Raw genomic sequence first — 6938 nt, 5'->3', positions numbered from 1 at the left:
AATCACAGCCTCCAGCAACTTTTTGGATGAGCGACTACAGACCCCGGGAACTATCACCCCATTAGCCTGAAAAGTCTGATATGCAAAGCTATGGAATGCATCATCATGGAACTAATAAACAAGGATATAGGGAATCTCCAAACTCTGGATCCTACACAGTTTGGTTTTGCAAAGGGTAGATCATGCCTGCTCAACTTGGTTGACTTCTTTGAGTCAGTCACCAGAGCTGTGGATGAAGGTAAGGTGGTTTATATAGCCTATCTTGATCTGGCCAAGTTCTTTGATACCATTCCCCACTCAGGAATCATAGAATAACTTACTAAGCTAGGCATCCACCCCTATATCACTAGGTGGGTTGCAAACTGGCTCACAGATAGAACCCACAGTGTGAAAGTAGCTGACTACAAGGCAAACTGCCAACCAGTCATGAGTGGAATCTCACAGGGTTCCATCCTGACTCCTCTCCTGTTTGGTATCTACTTCTCTGAAGTCCAAGCCAACACAAAGGGACTATAGCTGACAAAGTTCGCAGATGATTGCAAGTTGGGAGCTATTATTAACTCCAAAAGGGATGCTGACATCCTACAGAAAGGCCTCAATGAGACCAACGACTGGTGTCAGAACCATGGCCATAGGCTCAATGCCAAAAAATGTGTCTTCACCCCCTTTGGGAAAAACCTGGTTCCCTTGAATTACCACATTGACAGTAGTCCACTGAACACAGAAGGTGTTATAAAAGATCTGGGAAAATAGGTTGACAGCAACCTCTCTTTTGACCACCACATTGCCACTGTGGTCAGAAAGTCCTTCCATGTGGCACATCTCATTACTAAGAGTTTTGCATCCAGGAACAAAGAGGTCATTATCTCTCTCTACTCTTCCCTCATTAGGCCAATCATAGAGTACAATGCCACATTTGGCATGTACCTTACTAGACACCTGCAACAACTGGAGAGGCTGCAAAAGTACCTTGCAAAGAGGATCCTAGGCCTTAAACATTTGTCCTATATGGACAGACTCAAAAAACTCCAACTATTCTCTGTCTCATATCGACTACTTAGAGGTGATTTCTACTTGACTTACAAAGCCATGTCTGACCCTGCCCTGTTAGAAATGCTACATCTAAAGAAATCCCAATCCTTCCACACTACATGCTCCAGAGACCTCAACCTCATTACCACAATCAACAGAACATGCTGGAGGGACAGGTTCATAACCCAGAGATTGCCCATGTTATGGAACAGACTTCCCATACATGTCAAGCAGAGCACCTTACTGGCCCTCTTCAAGAGAAATCTTGATAAGTGGATGGAAAATAGAAAATTCACTCCGGGGATCACTCCAGTGGCTCTACTCAACAGAGGCACTAGGAACTAAGGTTATGTGGCACAATGCCAGGGTAATCCTATGGGCTAGGCTTGTAAAGGTACCAGTGCCATTAGCCTAGTACACACCTATGAATCTATAAACCTATAATTAAAGCATTATCGGCGAGAAGGAAAATGATTTCAAAATCCTACAAACTAATAAGTGAAATCAAACACCAATCTTCACAACTACATTCAAATTTCTGGGCTGATAAAAACAAAAACATCACAACAGTACAAAATCAAGAAGCCATAATAAACACACTAAAGCTAACCCCTTTAAAAACATAATATATACACAGATAATGATCAACAACAATGCCTATTACACTCCAGCTGTCCTGAAAAAAATTGGATACAAAAAAGATTCACTATGCCCTTTCTGCACCCAAACAAATGTTGACATTCTTCATCTATTTTGGAATTGCAAGAATATTTATAAGTTATGGTGCTCTTTAAGAATGCAATTTGAAAAAATGGGATACGAAAAAAAACACCTTTTCCTGGGAAACTTCTATTCTACACATAATCCCAAACGAAATCAAAGGAATCCGTAAACATATTTTAATTACAATGTGTGCTCTACTCAAATTCTACATAAACAAAAACTGGGTAAACAACACTACAATTTCATGGGAAAACTTTAAAAGTATGGCAACCAAATACATTACCTCCCACAAAATTGCTACTAAAAGCACAAAGAAAAGAGCTTACTATCAGTCGTATTGGAACTCCCTACTAGACACAATTCTAATAAATAAATAAAACCTCTAAAATAAATTAAATCTCAGTAGACCAAACTAATTTTCATAATCCAATCACACATTTTTTCTCAGTTGTTAAATCGCTAATTATAGCAATTGATCACATACTCTCCTGGGCATCCCATACTGTATATAGTGTAAATTGTATATAGTTCACAAGTCTTACCAATCTTCCATGACACTCAACAATTTTGTTTAACATACCAAATATTATACACAATAAAACTATATAATAATTTATATTTAGAACTATACCTTTTTCTCAATGGGGGGCAATGACCCTGCACTAACAAAGGATTGTCGAAAATTTCTGTCTTACCATTTGTATTCATGGCAAGTTTGTGTTTAGCTATTTTTTTGATTTTCTATCCTTTTGTTGTATTTATTAATTTTCTTGTGCACTGATGTATTTTAAAAGCAAAGAATTTCAAAACAATAAAAATTTATATTGAAAAAAACATGTGCATGGGTAAATCTAATTTTACCTTTTGCTAACATTTTTAGAACTGTGCTTAAGAACCATATGAACAGCCCCTGTAGCATTGTTGCAAGGTCTCTCCATTCAGGCAGACTTCATAGAGTCTTCCTTTCTAAGTCCTTCCACACTTTTTCTACATGTAGTACCTGCTCTGAAACAGTTCTTGGGGTGAGCATGTAGTACATAATTCAAGGGTAGTCACCTGCTTCTGTGAGTAATGTAATCTGAAGAATCCTACCTCACCCTTGAAATCAGATGCATCAATCCAGTCTTCAGTCTCCAATAATTGTTGAGACAGAATCCTTTAACCTGAAACACATGTCCCCATTCCTCAATGAGAGGTGAGTAAGCCCAGCTTCTTCATTCATTTTTCTCTCTCTTTCTCACTCTCTCAGTCATTGGCATCTCTACTGCACAGGCCACTAATCAATCTACATTCTTCAGTGTTATAGTCAGAGCTCCATCCCATTACTACACAAAGCTGGCTGTTCTTCTATTTTTCATAGGTAGTTATTAGGTTTGCAGTCCAGAGAACCATTTAGGAGCCTAGCCTAAATTTCCAGTTGCCCCAAAGCACTGTCTAATTAAGTGACTTTCTAAATATCCCATTGTAGGCCAATAAGGACTAAGGGAATCAAACCCTGTACTACAGTAACTGTAGTTCATAGACTTAACCCTCTGCACCAACAGAGTCAATGAGACCTGGCTCAGTTTGGCCTTAAAAAGTATTAAATTGAATTACTTTAATACTTCAGCAAGGAAAGGGGACAAACCCTTTCAAATGTGTTTGAAAGATCTGAGATTATAATCTTGCATTATTTTTTTAATTTTATTTATTTATTTACTTGTTTTTATCTTCTTCTGCACTCATCCATGACAAGTTCCAAATGGAGGGGATTATATTATGTGCTTTCCTATTAAAAGAGGTAAAATGTTTGCATGTCATAGGTTTTGATAAATTGACAGTCTACAATAGAATTTTTCAAATTATAACTTTTGTTTTTGTGTTTTTAAAGCATAGGTCACTGATTATGTTTCCAAATATGATAATCAAGTGCAATTAAGACTATTACCACTTTGGTATCAACATTTGGTAAAGTAACCACCATGGACAGGTTATTAATTATTTTTCTAATGTTCTCCTTGTTTTGTTCCAAAGTTATAGAGCAATCAGTTACATCTACTTGGGTATGTTTTAAATTGGGAATGCAGTAAAAACCTAAATAAGAAATAATGACAACTTCATTGCAATCAACATCATGTGAGTTATAAATCTAGTTTTAAACTTACTTGAAGTTCTTAAATATAACCTTGTCTGATATCATAGATGTATTACAGATAATGGCTAGGATTCACAAAGATTCTCTAGACCCATATTAACTAACTAACATAGTTATGGTTAATTAGCATGACAGAGAGAATCTCTGATTCAGTGATATGACAAAGTTGTAAAGAGAAATCACCTCATAAGTGGATCATTACCATGTCTCTGAATCAAACACTGCACTGTGAGATGATGTTGCTTGTGTTTCCCAACCAATCCACGCAGTTCTGTACCACTGGGACCCCCATGCCTGAGCAGCAGGCAGACAGACAGACACACACATACGTGCGCGCACACACACACACACACACACACACACACACACACACACACACACACACACACACACACACACACACAAATGTTCACTTGTATCCTCCTAGAGAAAAAAAAAATATTTTGTACAGACATAACTCCCAAATGTAAATGTTGCAGAATGTCCCTGATTTTGCCTCATATATTTGGCCTATCCCTTATAATATTTTTGATTTTCTGGCAAGTCACTGAGAATTGCAGTGAGTCAATAATGCCATACATTAGGGTTTCATAATTCTTATTGTTCAGAAAATGCATGTTCATGCAAAGCCGTTGGTCTGTTATCTTTCTAAGTGAACCAGGGTAATGTTTACAAATTGTCCTTGATTCTGGACTTTTGTGTTCCCCATTTCTTGGCTTTCTCCAAAATTAGCAAAGAATTTCAGCAGAACAGGAAACACAGCCATTTCTGGGAGACAGTACATAACTAATTAGCATTAGCTGCTCTGACAGATTGCTGCAATGATATGTGGCTTCCTCAAATAAACCACTCTGTATGATAGGACCCTGATCAGGGGAAAACCTAATTGGGGAATGCTGTCTGAATCAGAAAGACTTATCGTGAATGAAATAAGTATTTCTGAATCCCAGGAAATATTTTTAATACCAGTATCTGAATATGTTAATAATTTTTAAATGCATGTTTTGTGCCCCACTACTTGTTGACCTTAAGCTCACCATGTTCTAATGGTCAGTTCGTTCTTCATTCACTGTGAAGCAAGAACATATCCCAAAGCAATCAATCTGGCAGCCTATAGGGGGGCATTTTATGGATGTAGCCTCATCCCATCCACTGGTGGTGACATAGGTTCCATGTGACTGCAAGTAGAATGCCATGGTCCTAATACAGAAGCAAACCTGCTCCTCTACATGCCTCTGCAAGGCCTACCACATTGGCAAGGACACACTGACTCTTGTACCTCTCTTCTCTGGGCCAGGTCTCAGAGACGCTTCCTATGCCACTTCTCTGATATAAAAGGCCACCACAGTGGTAGGAGCCACCATATCCCTCCCAGGTGAGCATATCAACATAAGTTACACATTGCTCACTCACCTTTCCCCAGTTATTCCAGCTTTCCAAGCCATTAATCAATCTCAGGTCATCTGGATCACAGTCAAAGCTTTATTTTTGTCTGAACCATAATGGTAGGTAGCATCTTGACATATTAGTCTTAAACTACTTGCTAAAACACTAACAGCTTAGTGACTGTGTTTAGTAAGGGAGGCAATCATTGCAACTTTGCAGCAATTAAATTACTTAGCATGTGGTGCAAAACTGGAGCTTGAAGAATATCTCATTCCAGTCCAAAAATTTCATTTAACTTTGTTTTTGAGAGATCTTGATACAGTTTTTCTATTTCAGTCTACACTTTTGTTATACTTTTTTGTTTGTTCATTTGTTTGCTGTGCATGTGTAACAATACTTTGATTTTCATAGAATTCAGGAATAGGGTTTTCGAGTGTCTCCTCAAAAACACTTGTGTCCAAACGCACGTATAGATTATTGTTCAGACATGTTGAATGAGATACTGTACATCCAATAGGAAGCACTGAGAAAGTGGTGAGTGAAGTGCTTTTGGAAAACAACTGATCTCAGCCAAATTATAGTCTATCCAATACATAATGAAAATCACTCTGTTGTAGCAAAACTGTACAAACATCAATGAGCATGTTGGCTTTATTTATATTTTTTAAATTTTATTTTAATTTAAGTAACAGGAAAGAAAAAAAAAACAGAATACCTAGTCCTTTAGCAGATATTCATTAGGTACTGGTTGCAAAGTGTGTGTGCGTGCCTGTGTCTGTGTGTGTCTCTGTTTCTGTCTTTGTGTTTAACTAAGTAAAGAATGCAGAGTATTCATAACATTGTCTCACCATTATCCTATCCATCCTGTCACTGCTAGTTAGGGACTTAAGTTGATCCAAGTAGTCTCTGCTTACTAGCTTTAAAGCAAAACAATAGGAGCAACTGTAAAAATTACATTAGGGCCCCGACTGCAAAAGACTTGCTCTCTGAGTATGTGACCACTTATACTGAGAGTAGGTATTTTGGAATCTGGTTCCCATAGAAAGCCTGTTTATGGGCAGACCTTACAGTGAAGCAAGCCACTTACACTGAGAGCAGGTCTTTCAGAATCAGGGCAGACTTAACGCTGAGAGCAACTCTTTTGAAATCTGGCCCCAGATCTATGTATGCATCTCTTGACCAGATGTTTTTCATAGAATCAATGTTTGATGCCTAACACTGCTGCTATCATTAGTGTAGAGTTAATTGAATGACATTGCATCACTATTATTTGAGTTTCGTTGTATAGTTTTGGAAAAACATCAGCGGTCACTGGGATAATAAATTCTCAGTCAAAATGTAAAACCTGAAACATTTGGTGTGAGCCTTCTGGAGATAAAAGATGTAAAGGACAGTTGCTGATTGGTTTCACCTGTGACAGACAAGTACATCACTAAGTTGCCTTAATATTCTTAACAGATTTGAAACTGGCATAATGTTGTTTCATATGAAATTGTTTATATTGTATCTGATGAAGTTTCACAGCTCATTTATTATCACTCACTATTTTTAGGAGTGATTTGTTTGTGTAAGACCATATAGTGCTTTTGATGTCAGGGACTGCAGCCCTCTGAAGAAAGAGACACTGCCTTTCGTTGTTTGTTCCTAGCTGTCCTTCCCCTGA

Source organism: Protopterus annectens, chromosome 5.part0 (genome assembly GCF_019279795.1).
Source record: "Protopterus annectens isolate FY-2018-M chromosome 5.part0, PAN1.0, whole genome shotgun sequence".
Classification (NCBI taxonomy): Eukaryota; Metazoa; Chordata; order Ceratodontiformes; family Protopteridae; genus Protopterus; species Protopterus annectens.
Note: the sequence above shows the minus strand (reverse complement) of the source record.